Source organism: Alexandromys fortis, unplaced genomic scaffold (genome assembly GCF_014885135.2).
Source record: "Alexandromys fortis isolate MF-2015 unplaced genomic scaffold, M_Fortis_MF-2015_v1.1 scaffold_39, whole genome shotgun sequence".
Taxonomy (NCBI): domain Eukaryota; kingdom Metazoa; phylum Chordata; class Mammalia; order Rodentia; family Cricetidae; genus Alexandromys; species Alexandromys fortis.
This window is the reverse complement of record NW_026067918.1, coordinates 10,352,807-10,369,708: the sequence shown is the minus strand read 5'-3', so window position 1 is coordinate 10,369,708 and position 16,902 is coordinate 10,352,807. Positions and strand designations below refer to the sequence as shown.

The 16,902-nt window shown below is 47.5% G+C and overlaps 1 protein-coding gene across 5 annotated transcripts in view; it reads right to left on the bottom strand.

The window, feature by feature from the left end:
- Window positions 1–11,298, bottom strand: part of Tnrc6c (trinucleotide repeat containing adaptor 6C) — a 120,282-nt gene extending 108,984 nt beyond the window's left edge. For all 5 annotated transcript variants that reach the window (XM_050140523.1, XM_050140525.1, XM_050140528.1 and 2 more), the window contains exon 1: window positions 11,150–11,298. The gene's annotated coding sequence lies outside the window, so the exon portion shown is untranslated. The remainder of the gene's footprint in view (window positions 1–11,149) is intronic.
- Between the last annotated feature and the right edge of the window lie 5,604 nt (window positions 11,299–16,902).

The window sequence follows — 16,902 nt, the reverse complement described above, 5'->3', positions numbered from 1 at the left end:
ATATATACATACACATATATACATATATACACATACACACATACTAAACAAAAAGAAAACCTCATGAGGGGAAAGGGAAAGAAGGTTTCCATCTTTAAAATAGGCATGATTATTTCAGCACCTCAGTGCCTGCAACTGTTTCCACTGCACCACTATCAGCCACTGGAAGAATTTGCTCATCTTCCTTAGGCTTATATTTACATTTTGCCAAAATGTAAGCTTTGAAATCCTGATTCATTTACTTTTCTTTGGGTACTGGCAAAAAGACCATCATTTAAATAATGTTTGTCAACTAACATGCTTTACAAATTTTCTTTTGACATTTGTCTGTGCCAAAAGGCACAGAACTAGTTTCCCCAAGACTTGGGATTGAGTCCAAGACTGTCTGGCCTTCGTAAGTCATGCCACTTTTTGGTTTTTCAATCTGAAACACAGCAGGTAAGCAAGAGCTGATGTCTGCTGTTTATTAGTACCACTGTCCCTATGAACCACGATGACTTTGTCACACAGAACAAACAACAATACTAAAGCAAACCTAAAACCCAAGCAAAACAGTTTCCCATATCTTTAGCAAAAAAAACCAAAAGTGTCAGAAAGTTCCGAGATACAAAACAGTCTGGCTCGCTGAAGACCTACAGTGAATTTTCAGTAGTGACATCACAGTGATTATAATCCATTTATCTCCCAGAGACCCTTTATGCCCATTTTCAGCCAGCCCCTTCTCATGCTAGCCCAGACAACCACTGACATACTTTAAGTTTCTCCAGATTTGACCCTTCTGAAACCATCACAGACATGAATTCTGGCTTCTTGACTGGGTATACTTATATTTTTTTTTGGGGGGGGGAGTAGAGACAGGATCTCTCTGTAGCTTTGGAGCCTGTCCTGGAACTAGCTCTTGTAGAACAGGCTGGCCTCAAACTCACAGAGATCTGCCTGCCTCTGCCTTCTGAGTGCTGGGATTAAAGGCATGTACCACCATCTCAGTTCCATTTCTAATTCCTGAGTAGTATTCCTAAGGACACACCACACTTCTTTGTATACTTATCAGTGGACAGTCAACTGGACCATCTCCATCCCTCCATTACTGTCTTCTGGTGACAGCCATTCTAATAGGTGTGAACTGGTGCCTCACTGTAATTTCAATTATTTCCCCAAAGTCTAGTGAGACTGAGTATCTTAGTGTATGCCAGCCATCTGGGCATCTTCTCTGATGAAATGCTTGCTGAAATTTCTTCTATTTTAAAGTGGGGTATTTTACTACTAACTTATGATGCTTATGATGGTTTCTTTTCTTTTTTTTTTTTTCCTAGGCATGGAGTATGTCTTTAATCCCAGCACTTGGGAGGCAGAGATGGGCAGATCTATGTGAGATCAAGGCCAGCCAGGGATGCATGATGAGACATTGTCTCAAAAAAAAAAAAAAAAAAACTCTTACTCTGCCCAGGCTGGTAGGGAGCTCCTGGGCTCCAGTGCTCTTCCTGCCGTTCTGACAATGACAATTTCAATTACTTAACATGTGTCTCTCCTGAAAAAATCACAGTAGCAAACCAAAAATGTAAAGCCCAGCCAAATAAAGAAACAAAAGAGAACATGCTAGTCCCAAAGTCAGATGTTTGATTCTCCTGACCCAGCAAGACTATGAGGCTTATAAAACTCCATTCCTGTGAACTTTCGTGTTAAAGGACTGAAAGAAAGATACGTTGCTGGAGAAAAATGGGTCAAGTGAGGGAAATTGCTTTCCCACTGAGGTTTGAGATTGAATAGGAAGTGGTTGAATTAGACAGAAGAAAGGCAGGCGTCTCCCATTCACATGTGGCTCTTGTATATCAAAGGTTCAGCTTCCTTTGCACTGAACCCATTAACTAAAGCATTTCAGTTTCAAGGTGACACAGATTCTACCTCCTCCTTCACAGAAATGTGCCCCCCCCACCACTTGTATTAAAACTAGAATCCTTGAATGGACTTAACATTTTCAGTAGTATTAATTTTCAAATAATGCTCTAAGAAAAACCTGCTGCTGTGGCAGAATAAAAATAGCCTGCGAGCTCTATATACTGAGACTGGCACCCTCCTGCCTGAGTCATCTTGATGCCACAGTCAGGAATCTGGGGAAAGGAACATTTACACCAGGGCTTTCACATGAGTACTATTCTTTCTACATGCATCAAAGTCGTTTCATTTAGAGTCCCAAATGACACTGACTGGAGCTGTCAACTTGCAGCCTTATTAGTGACACATGTACCAATGGTTAAGAAATCTTTTATGAATAGGCCAGACACCTAAGATCAAGTATGGGGCATCAAAGATCCCCTAGAAGTTAAGAGTCATCCAGTCTGAATGAGGTAGTGGAGGGGCCATGGAGAACTGAAGACGCAGAGGTCTGGCCTCTTGAACTTGGCACTGACCAGCACTCCTGAGCTGGTGCTACTGTGACATCTGCAGCTTCTCACTGGCTACAGACTTTGGCTTGACAGACTGTACTCATCCCACATCCAGGCTGTCCTCTACCTCTGATGTATAGAACTTCAGGACAGCAAACAGGAAAGGCAGTGGGGACAATAAGCTGTGCAAGAAAAACCAATGAAAATTTTGAGCATATCTAAAGGTTGAATTCAGAAACTGATGTGTCTTATACTAACGTAAAATTCACTTAGAAAAAAATCACAAGTTAGAAGATAAAAATTATTCTGCCTTGGGATTTAGCAAATCAAAATTGTGCCATCCAAGACTAAAGAGGCACATGGGGGCTATTTAAATAACTATATCTAGGGACTGGAAGCATAGCTCAGTGAGAAGGCCCTTGCTGGGCATGCATGAGACTCTCAGTTGGGTTCTCAGAACCACAAACATGAACTGACTGAACAAATACATGTAAATTTTTTGATAAGTACCTACAAGTCAATAAAAAGTGATTTCAAGCCAGGCGGTGGAGGTACACACCTTTCACCTTTAATCCCAGCACCCGGAGAGGCAGAGGCAGATGGATCTCTTTGAGTTTGAGCTAGCCTGGTCTACAAGAGCTAGTTCCAGGACAGGCTCCAAAGCTACAGAGAAACCTTGTCTCGAAAAATCAAAAAGTTCAAAAGTCAAGAAATGAATTTTGACAACATCCTTTAAAGATCCTCTGGCTGAGTGAACAATAACATAATACATATGCAAACCAGGTAATTCCTCTTGGCCAGGGTGAGCCCTTCCTTAGAATGTGTTCATGGTTCCAATGGGCTTGTATCTAAAGAGAGTCGTCCAATGTGTTGACACAACAGATACAACTGCTACCATTTATTAAGCCTAAAACTTTAACGTCTGTGAGAAATACCATGTGCTGTTCTTTCTCAATTTTATTTGGGGATATTTGCTGGCATTGCCAGGGCCTAAGGGTAAAAAGAACTACCCATTCCTTCAGGTACCCACACAGAAAAATGATGCAAGAGTCTCCATGATGTCCACCAAGATAGACTCGCCACCCTTCTAGTGCCCCCTGCAACTAGGCTGACTAGTTGAAAACCAGAAGTATTCAATTATCAACTCCCCTCTTTCCCTCATGATTGTTTGTGGAAGCAGCATCTCTGAAGAAATACTTGACTCAGAATTGAAAATATTTATTTATTAGTACTCTAACAGAGAAACTTTTCTAATAACCAACTATAGCAATAATCCCTGAAAGATTATTTTACAGATTTATTTTTATTATTATTAATGTGTCTGTGTGAGCATATGTCACATGTGTACAAGTGGCTGTGGAGGCCAGAAGAGGGCATCAGATCCCCTGAAGCTTGAGTTCCTGGAGGCTATCCTCTATAAGTGCTGGAAACAGAACTTTGTTCCTTTGCAAGAGCAACCAGTGTTCTTAACTGTTGAGTCATCTCTTCAACCCCTGGAAAAATTTACCTTAATATTTACAAAATACCATAGAGATTATAGGGATTAAAAAGATGAATAGGTTATTCTTATTAACAAGTAACTCAAGCCTAATAAAGAAATGATTAGCATAATGAAGACTTTTGCACTAATGTGCAACCAGTTAACTAAAGACTTAACATGTTAAATACAATGACAGCTAAGATTCTCCTTACCTGACTGTGTAAAAGACAACCAATGTCACCTGTTTTAAAGTTTTTTCAGGTAGAATGTGGCAGGTACACTTAGAATCCCAGCACTCAGGAGACTGAACAATAGTGAGTTCAAGGCTAACCTGAGTTACATAGTAAGACCTTGTCTCAAAAACAGCAAATAAAAAGCTTCTTCATTCTATTCTAAAGGAGTAAAAAAGGAAAAATTTTTTGTTTATTTTGTTTTTAAATCTTTTGTCCCTGTTACACAAGAATCTACTGTTCCTTAAGTTTATGGAAGTTATGTTTGTCTAATAAAATATTGTAATCTATAAAAACACCCAACAAAACTACTAATGTAGCTATACTGTAACATTTATGTGACAACCCAATCTTGCTTCTTTGCAACTTTGAAAATATTTCCCTTTTCTTCCTTTTGGTCAATGTTCCATGTCATAAAGTTTAAAGAATCTTGGGACTCTATGTAAGTTGTCAGTTAATTTCTTATGCTAAGAAACTCAGAAAACTTGCTTCCACTGATAGCACTCACCATAATAGCAGAATCCCATTCTCACATGGCCAAATGCATGTCTGGGTTTGCTGTGATCCCAAATTTCTACTCCAAGACAGAACCTCACACAATAAGCTCTCTTGCCCCAACCATATCAAACAAGAATGCACTGATATGGCTTCTTGGGGACTTAATTGTAAAGCCTTCCAGGCACCTTACAAAGAGCAGGACGCCAAAGACCTCACTTCTTAGAATTGTTTCCTTCTGACAACCCACACCAACCCTGCGTGTTTTGTCCTGCAAAGTCTTAATATCTTTCACTTCCACCCCATCATTATGTCACCCAGGCTACTTGTCTCACAGAGCCAGTCATTCTGGCCATAATGTGAACACTGCATCTGTTCAGGGGATGCTCCCCACCCACCACTGGTCACGTCAAGTTCCCCAACAGCCATCAAGAGTTTCCAAACAGGCAAACATGACAGTTCTACCCAGCACTGTCCCTACCAAGCCTCACTATCAACACAAAACTAACAACATAAAACTAACATAAAGCTCACTAGCAACACAAAAGCCAGGACCAGTGCTCATTAAGTTATTAAGAACTCTGAGTCCCTCTATGTCTCAGCTATGGTGTTCCCCAAACTTGGTTTGCCCACTGTCTCCTTGCAGAGTTATCACTTTCATCCAAGGAAGTTCCACCTTTCAGGACCAAGACTTTTCAAGTCAAGTTTTGTGTGTCCACACCACCATCATCCCATCAAGCCACTTTCTATTCTGACTGATGGGCACACCCTCAGCATTTCCGAGGGCAGTTCCCTTGAAGTACAAGTTAGTCTGGAGGGAAACTGTTCTTGGGGGTCATGGGAAACTGAGAAATACTGGACTGGACTTCTCTAAGCATCTATTTTGAAACTCATTCTTACAAAGAGGATATGGTAAGTGTTTAACTATGTTATACTCCAACCATAGATTTTGGCCAAATTCCTGTATGGGTGTGTGGTTTCCTCCAAACCTTTCTTGACTGCTCTCTTTTTGTAGACCATCCCCAGCAGGTCAACTCTAGTAAGTCCAGAAGAGCTTTCTTTCACTGTAGCTGTGCACACAGAAGGCAGCAGAGGGGAACAAGCAGAAGCCCTGGCATTAGAGGACCTGAGGTACCTACCAAGGCTGATGACAGCCAGCAACTCATTCTAAACCAGCTAAGATTCTTCACATCTAGACATGACCGGAACACCCATACTTATTAGCTAACATGAAGAAAATGCTCGGAAAGCATGCTGCCAATATCAGCAGCAGGAGGGGTGAAACAAGGTGCAAAGAATAGAGACTAAGAAACGTTTTCAAAGCCACCTTATTCCTGTATGATTTTGAATTCTGTCATCTCCTACAAACTGTAGGTTCTTGTGGAAATCCCTTCCTCCTCTGTTCTTCCATCTGTTCACCTGTGAAATGGGAGCAATAAAGGCAACTACCTTAAAGGAGTATTGTCAAGTATTAATAATATGATCTTGACATGGAGTCACATTGAATGTTTGTTAAGCATTTTTGAAGACTTTGCTTAAATGGAGATCTGACTGACAGAATACTGACCACCTCCCCTACATCAAAACTGTTCTCAATGACTCTGGCACTAGGGCCTATAGAACCACCAATTTCTTTCCTCAAGATATTCCCTGACAGAAGAAACTTGGCTCCAAGTATCAGTCTACAGTCTCCTTCATTGAGAACGAAGCTTATGAAGACTATTCCTTGCACTCTTCCTCATTCCCAGTATTTCCTATTTCATATAGACTGTGAGAAAACAGCACACGACCCAAGGAATCCTCCCCTGCACTCCTCTTCCACAGCTCCTGAACAACTCCGCTGTTAATCTCGTCTCAGCAAGAAGGCAATCCATGGGGCCTGAGTCGGCAGCTCCCACTTACAGATCTACCTTAACTCAAGCTTGCTATTTTAACTTGGATTCTCCTACTTAGTTCAAAGAGTAATTAAAAAGAAATGATCTTTGGGAATAAACAGTACACAATACAGGCTCAAGACAAGCAAGTAATTTTTGCTGTGAAAGTTTCCTGGCTTTTTAGAATAATCTGACTTGATGCTTTGATACTGGAGGTCCACAGCTCAACCCTTCTGACGCAGGATGCATGACTGTACAAAGAATATTCTCTACCAGAAGGTCTAAAGAAGGAAGACAGAGAAGGTCTTCAGATTGAGAAATGAGGCATCTGTTTAGGCGTTTGAAGGCTCCTGGGGGATCATTTAATATACAAAAAGATGATGGCTACAAAGAATGCTATCAGCTTCAATGGCAATGAACTGCTAATTAAAAAAAAATTGTTGTGGTAGAAAGGTTTATGAAGAGGCAAATGGAAAGCAAGGGCCATCAGACCAACCTAGCCTGTACTCTGGGGAACTCATCTCCCAAAGGACTCCTCAGTCTTAAAACTATACATATGGCCAGGTGAGCTCACGTGTTTATAATAGGAAAGATGTGTTGCAACAAATAGGAAAAGGGAAGGGAGTGGTGACAACTCCACATTCTAATTCCTAGAGAAAGTATTTGAATTCATTGGCCTGCAAGAGGACTTGACTTCAGAATTCACACTTTTGTCCACTCTTAGTCACAACTGTATCATAGCTGGAACTCCAAGAGCCGCAGGATTTTCATGAGCAGGAAGGCTGCTTTCACAAGGCTCCTCCTGCTGTTGTGATGTGCAGCTGTGGAAGGCAGGCTCAGGAGAGTGTGCACACTGGCTGAGCTGCCTCAGGGATGTTTCATGGCTGGGTGCCCAGATTGTCTAGCTCTGCACACAGCTCTGTAGTGTTTTGAGGGCTACATGGGAGGAATGCATTCTTAAATTAGCAAACAGCTCTCCATCTCTGCATAGCTTCTTCAGTCTCTGGAAGTATCTGAGGCCAAGAAGTCATTTTAGCGCAATTCCAAAAATGGCACAAAGTGTACGGAGTTACACAGCACCCTGAACATGTAAAATCGTGCTATAGCAAAGTGGAGGGTGAAAAATAAACCAAACACGCTCCATTTCTCTGTCCCACATCACTTACATGCATTCTCCGCAAAGTTACACAATCATTTCTGACAAGTAATCTTCATATTTTTAGATAATTATGTTTTTGAAAAATTGTGTATAACCTGACAATTTATCAACAGGAACACATTTATGTGTTAAAGTCTATTTTTAAAAGGTATATTATTTTATAAGAAACACTCTCCTCACAACAAGTATTTAAAAGTCAATTTGTAAAAATGTAATTTGCATAATCAAACTGGCTTAAAGAAAGTAAATTTGTAAAAAAAAAAAAAATCTACCCCCAAATATTGACTAGTTCACAAATGACGCTCCACTCTCCTCTCAAAGCTATGATGTCTTCAAACAAGGTGATTAAGATGTTAAGTATTGTTAAGTCCCCTTCACTGAAGCCACTTATCCTGACAGAGGCTTCATCACCTGCTCCTCATCTCTCAAGAGACTTCCCTCCTGCTCACCTAGCACACAGCAAGGCCTGCTGAAAGAAAGCCTGAATAAGAGGTAAAAGTCTGACTGTCTCAAAGTAATTTCAGTCAAAGGAAACCAAACACAACTGGACAAAACCAGTCACCTGGCTTTCCTTAGCTCATCTGGAGCCTTCCAAGCCCTGCCTGATGGGGGCTCTGCCTCTTCCTCTCTCCACCCATATCTCTCCTGCTCCAAGGACTGCTGTAAATCCAGCCTCCCCTCGCCATCTCCTTTTCATGCTTTCCTCAAACCAAGTTTTCTCTGCTAGCTTCAACCCCAAATCACCACTGTCTCAGACTCTATTTGTAAATCTAACAGTCTTAGCCTTACAACTGATTTCCTATAACATCTACCTACTCAAGTATCACCTTTGCACAGTAAGCCGGACTGAGTTGTAAACAGTCATCGTGTGCTCAGACACCCCTCCCTCCAGGGATCAAATTCACACTGGAGAAGGTGGCAGTCTACAAAACAGCTCTTCAGCCTCAACATATTAGGTTGTAATGGAGCCAAAGACAAGTAACAAAATCAAATCAAATCACAAAAAAAGCAATTTTACTACTCTCACCCTCCCCCATGTCATCTTGGGTCCAGCAAGAATAACTTCACAGGCAGGACCCCCTTCTCCCCAACTCGTGGATATGAACAGGTGGGGTAATACACTCAATTCTTGCAGAAATTTTATTTTTCACACAAAGCTCCCTTCAATGAAGAAAAAGTCTCTCACCCCACTCCTGACTTCCCCCTGGGCTTAGTTCTGGGTAATAGTAGCTGGGAAAGCACACAATTATCTCAGTAAAGGACACTGCTTAACAAAAAGGTGGCAGCAATGAGGAATACTGTCCTTTAAAGTTTCAAGTAGTCTCCAAATGGCTTGGCTACTTTTTAGCCAATGACGTCAAATGAAACAATGCCTCTTACTCCTGCATAACCAGTACTCCAAAATGCCAAGTCAATTAGTTAAGCATAAATATAATCCTGCCACAAAACAATCCTTTATTAAAGTTTATCTGCCACTTGTGACAACCCAACACTAAACATCAAGAGGAGGAATAGCATTTATAAGAGTCCCAACAACCACCAAAACATTTAAACACCAGAATCCCAAGTGGAATCCTTTGCCAATCTCAGGGTCAAAGCTTTAACATTACACCATACTAGCACATGGGAGGTCAGTGACAGGTTGCTTTGGACAAGGGGCATGATTTAAATCTATAGTATAAAAATCAGATCCATATGATTATATCACAAGTGTAGGATGCATACATTCAACTATTACTTCCTGAACTATTAATTTCTCATTATCCAAAATATGAAAGAAAAATAGACTCTAAGAATCTTTTGAGGAAGGGGTTGAGACTAGACAGGGTTCTTTGTGTAGCCCTGGCTGTCTTGGAACTGTGTAGACCAGGCTGGCCTCAAATTCACAGAGATCCACTTGCCTCTGCCTCCCTAGTGCTGGTATTAAAGGTGTGTGCCACTATCGCTCAGCTGACTCTTAAGAACCTTATAAGAATGCAATATTTCGGTAGAAGAAAAAAAATCTTTTCAGTATGGGTAAACAAAGTCCCAACTACTGACCTCCTGTGAACAATAAAATCAATTCAGTCAATGTAACAGAACCCTGCATTTTAAAGGCCTCACTGTGCATAAATTTCCTTAAAAAAAAATCTTAGTAGGTGCCACACTGAAATGTCAAAAGCAGGGCTCACCTCTTCTGGAAAAATGTAATTTTCTTCAAGGTGCCCTCTGACAGCCAAGTTCAACTGGCTTGGGTTGTCCTATCTAACTCAGTCTCTCATTTCGTAGGGAAGAAAGCCTGCAATCCAGGAATACAACTGTCAGCACCCCACACAGTTCAAACTGTCCTCTAAAGTCACTCGAGTCACATTTTGAAGGTCTCAATTCATTCATATAGTCATTCCAGTCCAAAGACAGGAAACTGCATAGAATAACACCGTATTCAATCAGGTGCCATTCAGCAATGTGGTCATGAACGGACTAACTGTAATTGGTTCAAGCCGGTTAATGTGCACACTAATACCCACAAAACAACAACCACCACCCAGAAGCTGGGCAACACAATGGCGCAAACCAGCCAGGAGACTCCGACGTGCAACTCCTTCAAGATGCCCAAGCTGGCCATCAACGGTGCACCATTTTGAGTTTTGAATCTGTGCTTCATACCCAGAAGCCAACGAGCAGACCACTCAAATGGAGGTTTCATCTGGCGAAGGCAAAGGTTGGAGCCAACTCAACTAATTACGTACGGAGGCATCGGCACTGTCAGATGTCTCGGAACGCCATAGGTGCAGCCGGGCCCCGCCGGCTCCTCCTCCCAAGGCTCCCGCACAGCATCCCAGCACCATCCTTCATCAGGATTCCTCCAGCTACGCGCCGCGCGCGCGCCAACCGTCTCCTGGCCCGGCCAACGCACAGGGGGGTGGGGTGGACAGCTTGACGTCCACATCTGCAGGTTTTAACCGCTACGGATGCCATTTCGCTACATCTCACCTACTTGGTGAAGGCGCGGACCAAGCATCCCTAAAAGCAGAGGCGGCGTCTGGGCGCTCGGCTTTCGTTATCTGTTAACGGGGCCGGGGCGGCTGCAGTGGCGGCGGCAGCGGCGGCGCGTCTTCCTCGCACGCAGCACTCCGCAGTGTCCGTTTGCAACACCGTTACATAGAAATCCACCTCATTTCACAACTGCAGGGGGCCCTCGGGGTCGCGTACGGCTCGCTAAACAACGCCACACTGCGGATCGGTGTATGACACCCTTTGGAAACACACGGTCTGCAGGCGACCGTGCAAGGAGACCGAATCGCAGCCACTGCATTAGTTTAAGAGGAAGAGAGAGAGAGAGCGCGGGGGGACAGCTCAGCGTCCGACCCCAGGGTCCCCCAAGCCCGGTGCCGCACGCCCGGCCCGGCGCTCGCTGCCCGCGCCTCTCCTCCCGCCCGTCAGCCCCGGCCGGCGTCGCACGCGGGTCGCTCGGGGACGCCGCGCTCCGGCTCGGCCGAACAAAGGGCCCCGAAGACCTCCGGGCGCAGCGGCGGCGGCGCGCTCACCTGGGCTCCGTCCCCGGCGGCGGCTCCGCGGGGCTCCGGCGGCGCGGGCCTGGCGGTGGCGAGGTCGCTCTCGGCCGCCCGGGGCCCTCGGAGGCGCTCCGGCGGTGGGGGCCCGCTCAGTGCCGACGCCGCGGGATCGAGACCCGGCGCGGGCGGCGGGTGGGCGGCGGCACGTCCCGGCAGGTCCAGGTCCAGTGCCCGCGACGCCGCGACGCGCCCCGCTCCTCGGTCTCGGACGCAGCCCGGGTAGGAGGCGGCAACGGCGGCGGGCGGCTGAGCGCGGGGCCGCTCCGCTCCCTCCGCCTCGGGCTCCGGCTCGGGCGGGCCCGCGGCGGCGGCGGCGGGAGCGCGACGGCGCGGGGACGGCCTGTCACAGGGACGGCCGGGGCGGCCCGGCGGCTCTCAGGGCTGCGCAGCGACGCGGTCGGCGACGGCGGCTGCGGCTCCCGGGGCCGTCGCGCTGAGGTGCGGAGCTGCCACCGCGGCCATCTTGTTGCTCTAACTGACAAGAACCCCCCTCCCCCCGCTCCTTCTGCAGGGCTGTCTAGCCAGACGCGGCGCTCGCGCCCCCGGCCCCGCCCCGCGTGGGCCTCCAACAGGAAGTCGTACCGGCCCCTGGCACGTGACTCCCACCGCATCTGCATACCGGAGGGCGATCTGGCCAATCAGCTCCTGGATCCTGAGCTCCGCCTCCAGGCACCACGCCAGAGCCCATTGGTTCGTCCCGACAAGGCCACGCCTCCTCCTGCTCCCTTAATACCCGCCCGCGCTGTGGTTGCCCAGACCGCGCGGGGAGCGCGCGGGGGTGCGAGCTGCGCGTTCTTCGCGCGCCTCGGACGCGCGCCTCTCCCGGAGCTGGCTCTCGTTCGCGGTCAGCGCGGAGAGCCTGGCGGAGTGCGTCCCGTGCTCTCTTGCCCCCTCGCCTCTGGGCTCTGTGGCTCCGAGCGCGTTAGCGTGCCCACTAAAGGGACGCAAACTCAGTGCTGCTACGCGGCCGCCGGGTTCTCCGGGTCTGCGCCCCGCGGCGTCCCGGCTCTGCGCGGCGTTTTCGCCCGGCGGCGCTGGCCCTCTGCGCAGGGGAGCCCTGAACCTGGCGCACGCACCGGCGCGCGTCCTGCCCGTGCCGTGCACACACCCTGTAACCTCCCCACGGTGCACACACGTACGTGCGCGGGCCGCGGCCTAGAAGCTCACTGCGCGCTCCTGGCAGCTGCCTCCGGCCCCCCTCCTTTGCTCAGCGACTCCCCGGGGAGCGCCCCGCTGCGAGCCAAACAATCCCGGCTGCGAAACAGCCCCCCGGGGAGGCCTGCTCTTGCAGCTCCCACACCCCACCCTGCCGTGCTCACTGCCTACCCACCCGGAGGCCCTGGACTCCCGCTACTACACACCCCGCAATTCCTTCCTGGCTCTCGGTAGCCCGCCGCGGTCCTCCATTCTTTGGCTCCTCCTCGGTATACATAATAATCCGTGGTGGGCTAGGTCCGGTGAAGAGTCCCCTTTTAAGTTTCAGTTCAAGCCACGAGAAGATTTTGAAAGCACCGATTTTTCTCCGTTTTTATGGAAAGGTCGTGGAAGGAGCTAGTTCCTCTCCACCGCCCCCCACCCCTTGCTGCTCTGGAAAATCGGTGATGCTCTGAAAGTTGTTGGTGCTGTAAGAGGCCATTCCCTGTCTGTGTGTCCCCGCCTGGAAGAAGAGACAACGCTCTGGTACCTTCGCGAGGCAGTTTTGCTGCCGCCAGTGTCATGCTTTGAAATGTTTGCGGATGAAAGGGACACAACAGACGCCCTGCTCTCGTTTCCCTTCAGGGTCCCACGAGCTCCGTACACTTTCTTCTTTCTGCTATATTCTAAGCCTTCGGATCGCCAGATTCGCTTACTCTCCGAAGTCAGCTTCAAACGCCTGTTGTGTATTTCCCATCCTAAAAACCCACATCCCTTAGAAAGGTCTGACGGCAGACGTGGCTCACACAGTGACTTCTGCCTTTTCTATTCAGCATTTTATTGACTTCAGTTTAATTCTGGACTGCTGAGAACATGCATCCTTTGTGTTTCTCAAAAGTACAGATATTATCACATGATTCAAGGAGGAGCACAAACAGCATCCTGCAGATGAAAAGTGTGCTCTAGGTAGATTGCTAAATCCACGAGGAGCCCAGGATCTAGGTGGACCAACACTGTAAACTTCAGTTATTGGAATATTGAGCTAAAATGACATTTAGCATTTGTCCTTGCCGTCGACTTTGTGATCGTGACCTTTTCTCTCTTCCAGGCTCCTTTGTTACCGTTCCCTCCCCTGTAGTTTAGCCAGGCACGACAAGGGTCTCTTCCTACCTTAGATTTCCAAACACCCATAAAGAAAAGGTGGACTGTATTTTTTTAAATTCAAAATTAGACACAAAGTTTGGCATACGGACCTGTGGTGGTAGAAAGAATATTTGAGGCTCAGTGGCAGAGTGTTTGCTGAGCCTTCTCAGAGCACTGGGTTCATTCCCCAGTGCTGGCACACATGCACGCACACAAGCACGAAAAATTGAAAAGCACATAGCAGTAATTTCAGTGCTGAGGAAGCGGAAACAGGCAGATTCCAGGGGCTTGCTATCTGGCCTGCCTAGTTTGCTTGGCGAGTTTCCAGCCAGGGAGAGACCTGTCTCAAAAACCAAGGTAGCTGGTCGTTGTCAGGCCCACCTTTAATCCCAGCAGTCTATCTGAATCCAAGGCCAGCCTTGTTTTACCTAGAGAGTTCCAGACCAGCCAGAGCTATATAGTGAGACAAAAATAAAAATCAAGGCAGATTGATTGTAGGAGGTTGTGCTCTGACTTCCACATACATGTACACACATGCATATGCACACACAATACACAAAGAAATATGATTGCCTCCCATGAAGGTATTGAGGAAGGTAGCCCGTCTCCTAGGTACCTTCCCAGAGGACATGAGTCCCCAGGGAGGCCAGGGAAGCAGTAATAGGAGATCATGGAAGAACCCGGGAGAGGGCAGCGACAGCAAGCAGCAGGGAAGCACAGTGTTTTCAGGGCCTGCAACAGCCCAGGGATAGGTGATGAGTAGTGGTGACTCTCAGACAGCAGCTCCCGCCGTTGAAGGCAAAGTAGAAATTTCAATTGCTATGGACCCGACCTTCCTGGAAACTTGGAGAAGAAGGACCAGGTGGATAATGGAAGTGCTGGGTAGGAGCCCAGTAAAGCTGTGTGGACAGAAACTAAGTAAATGGAAGCACAGAGGTCAGACAGACAGGATGCTCTGGACAGATGAGCATTAGACTGTGGGGCGTTTGACAGAATACACGCGTTGGATAAGGGAGATGGAGTTAGGTATGGTCTAGCTTCCAGTCTTAGTGGGTGGTGGGTAAAGGCTGAAGCAGAGGCCACAGAGTGGATAGTTAGATTCTGAAGCCTTGGATACACTCAGGTCTGCCCTCAGAGACCCAGGGGTGCGATACAGAACCTAAGATGACTGTCAGATCACAACGAGGAGGTCATTCACAGACAGTCCTGAGTGCTTCAGAAAGCCCCAGTCAGATGATAGGCAGGTAGCTTGGGGTACGGCCATTTCTTTGCGTTCCACCAAATTAGTGATCTGGTAGATCTGGTGTAACCCAGGCGAGAGCTAAGGAGATTCAGGTTGCAGGCTTTCTTTAGAGGAGAGAGATTGGCTGGCAGGCTGGCAGGCATCCATGGGCTTCCTTGCTGCTTTGGTACTCATCGCAGAGCCAGTTGGTGAACGGGGAATGGGGCTTTAGGTCACAGCTGGGGACTCCCAGTTGCTGTCTGAATTTACTCTAGGCCAGCCCCTCTGTTCTTAACACACACTGAGCCAGTGTTTGCAAGAACTCACAAAGACCACAACCAACTAGACATCTGCCAGCCTGAACTGTTGACAGTCTGCAGCAGACAGGCCGTGGCGAAGAGAGCAACAGTTTTGCCTCCTTGTTCAGCATTTCTTCCTCGCACCTTTTTCATTGCCCCTTTCCTTTCTCTTTTCTGAGCCTTATACTGTAGCCCGGGCTGCATGGGAGCTCAGCGTGTAGCTCAAACTCATGGCAATCTTTTGTCTCACCCTTGAGAGTGTTGGGATGATAGCCATGACCTACTATGCCTGTGGGGGGGGGGGTGTTTTGTTGTTGTGGTGGTGGCGAGATAAAGCCTTGTTATGTAGCTCAGACTCGGAGCTCTTGGTCTAGCCCTCCCGCCTCAGCCCCTGAGGGCTGGGGTTATAGGTGAATACCTCCACGTCCATCTGTACTTTCGTATTTGTAAACAAAGTCGCATTCTTCCTTCCTGACTCTCCTGACCCACTGTCGCGACTTCTCACTTCAGGGATGGCTCCTGTCTTAGTTAGCGTTACTGTTGCTATGATGAAACACCATCACCAAAAGCAAGTTGAGGAGGACAGGGTTTGCTTGCCGTATCCTTCCACGTCAGCTCTGGTTCTTCCATGCCACCTCCCATCAGCCTCCGGGGTTCTTGTCCTTCAGATAAATACCATTTCAGAGTCAGAATTTAGGGTGAAATTTCTAAACAGGGAGAACAAACACACATAATGAATAGCTTATCCCTTAGGTTAGGGGGAAATAAAGAGAAGGCTGGAAGCAGAGCGTGCCGAGCCAGCAGGCTGGGCCGGAGGGACAGCTCAGGGAAGAGCACTGTGTAGCATGTGTGAATACTTGGGGTCCATCCCCAGTGCCACAGAAACGAAAAGGAGACAGCCCTCAGCCTGGGAGTTGGAACACAGCGTCAAAGTCTGGGGCAGGGAGGTGACAAGATGAAAGCTGTGCTAGGCGCTGGCTTTCTAGGCCGGTGTGAAGATCACATGACCTTTCAAACACTCGCTCACTCGTTCATTCATTCATTCATCATTCATTCATTCATCCTCTCCGTTCTCTCGCTTCCATTTCCATCTGAGCCCCCGTAACTGCCTGTCTCTCCCTCTTCCGTTGCAATCCTATCCCAGCATTGACACGGTGCCTGGCACACAGTAGGTGTTTAATAACTGCTTGTTGAAGGAAGAACAGAGTGAAGCCTGAGAAGAAACACATCCACGAAGAAAGAAGTGGTAATGTCTCGGAGAGAGATGAACGTGGACTTGGCCACTCCTGGGAGGCTAGGCCATCGCGGCCATCGTCACTCCAGGTGATGGGTTCTGGGAATAGCCACGGGAGGACTCGGTGGGGACTGGTTCGCACCCAAGGGAGGCTCAGCCCTCAAGAGGAATCCCTTTTTGCCTTCTGCAGCTCCTGCTTTAGTGCAGTGTGTATAAGGACACATGCATGTGTAAATGCTTCTGCAGTGATTATGTGTTAGGACGTGCCGTGCTGGTTCCTCTTGTGTTTCCTGCCTAGTGTCACACTCCTCCAAAATACAGGGCTAGAGAAAGCATGTCGTTGACCAGTTTCGTTTCCTAAAGCAAGCCAAATATTTACCTGTTTGTATTTTGTGTGTGTGTGTGTGTGTGTGTTTTATCTGCATGTATGTGTGTTACATGTTTGCTTGGTGGCCTCAGAAGCCAGAAGAAGATGTCAGAACTGGAGCTACAGAAGGCTGTGATCTCTTGGGTGCTGGGAACTGAATCCAGGTCCTCTGAAGAGCAGCCAGTGCCTTTACTGTGGATCCATCTCTCCAGCCTCTTCCTAAAGTCTTTCAAATGTTGCCAGCAAGATGGCTTAGTTGGGCAGAGGCATCTGCCACCAGGCTTCACCACCTGAATTCAGTACCATGGTGGAGAGAAAACTGACTCT